Source organism: Notolepis coatsorum (assembly GCF_963971535.1).
Source record: "Notolepis coatsorum genome assembly, chromosome: 19".
Taxonomy (NCBI): Eukaryota; Metazoa; Chordata; class Actinopteri; order Aulopiformes; family Paralepididae; genus Notolepis; species Notolepis coatsorum.
In genome coordinates, this window is record NC_140183.1 from 86,758,736 (window position 1) to 86,761,397 (window position 2,662).

The following is a 2,662-nucleotide window of genomic DNA, read 5'->3' on the forward strand; positions in this document are numbered from 1 at the left end:
TCCCATAATAATTGTCCCCCACTTCTCAAACTAAAGTTTCGCCCTTGGTTATGCCAATTTGTATCGGCCCCAAGGTGAGTCGGCCCACCGGGAAAATGCCCGGTATGCCAGATTACCTGTCCAGCCGTGACTGGTGAAATGACTGAATGAATGAATGAATGAAAACTTTATTTAACAGATTGCAGAATGGGTACAATACAGTACGGCTCAATACATACAATTGTTAAGGGGATGCAGACCTGAGAAAGACGTTTGTCTTGTTTCCATCAGGGTCCCCCATTTTGGCCCTTAACTGGCCCTTAACACTTTGATCGCCATGGTTAAATTCATAATTTACCATCCCTAGCCAGCTCTATTTGTCTATGGAGAAGTTCCCCTTCTTTGCAGGGCTATAACTTTTTAAATTGTATTGCTAAATTGACATTACTATGGCCCATTCAATGTCCTATATCTATTGTTCAGGGTGTAGCAACGTTATACTTTTTCATTCACATATTCATACTAAAATATGGTCTAAAGTATAAGTATGTTTTTATCGTTTTCTGCAGCTTTCTCCAGAACTTGATTTATAGCCCCAAATGCATTATATTGATGATCAAATACAGTTTGGTAGCGATCGGTGCCAGATAAAAAATTTCAACTGGGGGTACTTCTAGAAGTTACTACGTATCATCTGATGTTGACCGGATGGGCGGGGGGTCGTTTATAATTCCGTGGGCAACGTTATATCATTCACCTAGTGTGGGTCATATGATCATCAGAGCAGTTTATATGGAACACGTTAGAAAATAACGCTGAAACTCACCGTGGCTTCCTCGCGCTGTTGGGGGATGAGCGTGGAACAGAATTTTTTCTATTATGGGATGGAGAAATACCGGATCCATTTCCAGGTTGTATAATAGTATATACGTCCAAATCATGTTGTTTATTGAGTTAGGGTGAGCGATCGATTATCCAGTGTGTCAAGATGGAGTCCCGGGAGCTATCGGACCGAATTTGGATGAGCACCAGTTTCCTGTTTCCGGTTTGCTGTTTGGGCGATCTGCCGATCGGCCACCAGATGGCGCTCTTGAACCGTTAGATAGTTGAGTGGAGCTCAGCAGTATATCTCAGGTCCCCGGAGGAGAAATATGATTTCGATCACAGATTTTTGAAATATTGATATCAAAGACGAGTTATGGCGTCTTCGGCAGAATGAGCATGGCGGGGAAAGACGAGTTCCAGCGTTTTCGGTGATTAAAGTGTTAAGAGAGCAGGGGACTTCCCAATAATTTAACCAGTTTGTCTCAGTCCAGCTGTTTGGTAGTATGCTACAGTTACCTTTCGTCATTTGGGGAAATTGTGTGTCCATGACAGAAGTAAGTAGAGTATTTATGTTTAATTTGTGCCTATTTAATTTACTGCAACTTACTTTGGAAATATGTTCACATTAATCCATTTTCTCTTGATGTTGTTTCTCTTTGCTAACGAGATGCTGCTAGCCATGCCATGCTGGTTATATAGACCTGTTCGCTGTTTACAAACATACCGTGTTCGAGCCAATCAGCAATACCAACTGAGTCACATGACTAAGTTGCACACTACCTGCGCAAGCTGGTAGTATACAGCGACGTATACAGACAGGTCTATTAATAACTTGGGTTATCCGAATATGTCTGTTACTATTTGTACTATATTATTAATCATATTATTATTATTATTATTATTATTATTATTATTATTATTATTATTATTATTATTATTATTATTATTATTATTATTATTATTATTATTATTATTATTATTATTATTATTATTATTATTATTATTATTATTATTATTATTATTATTATTATTATTATTATTATTATTATTATTATTATTATTATTATGTATTAACCTAGTTAACGTTATCACTACCTAATCACCTACCTTTGCGCTGAACCAAAAATCTGTATATATCGGTCTTAAAAAGTATTCAATTGAACTTTCTGATACCTGCTGTAATTCCCTCGAAGCAGAGGCAGACACAAGTGGGTTTCTTGCTACAGGTTTATTGAAGCCTTGTTACTCCAAATCCACCGTGAAAACTTAAAAAGATAAACATAAGCCATGTTAGTTTAACATAAAATAATAACACGCACAGCATGTGAAATAAGACTTTACCAAAGTAAAATACAAACAAACACTAAATACCTCATTGGCTGCATGCTACACAAAGGGGGGAAATAGCACCGCTACTCACCCCAGTCACTCACAACATCTGAAGGCCTTCGTGACTGCAGCGCTTCACGGTACATTTACATCACGTCATTTAGCTGACGTTTTTATCCAAAGCGACTTACAAGTTCTGTACGACAAGTCATCAGGAAGGGCACAACTCTATCAGCTGAGTAACAATGTTCATCAAAGTGTTGCGTGTTACAGTGTAGGTTAGTTTATTAGTGCATGACAGTAAGGTTAGTTAGGGTTAGATTTGAAAAAATAATAATAATAATGTTATTTCAGATAATGGTTGAAGAAGTGCGTCTTTAGTCGACGGCGAAAGATTGGACGGGTTTCGGCTGTCCTCCTAACTGGGGTGGGTAGTTCATTCCACCATTGTGGGGCAAGGACTGAGAATAGGTGACTTCTCTTTGCTGACCCTCCCGGAGCTTGGATAGGAGTAGGTCTGAGGCGGCCA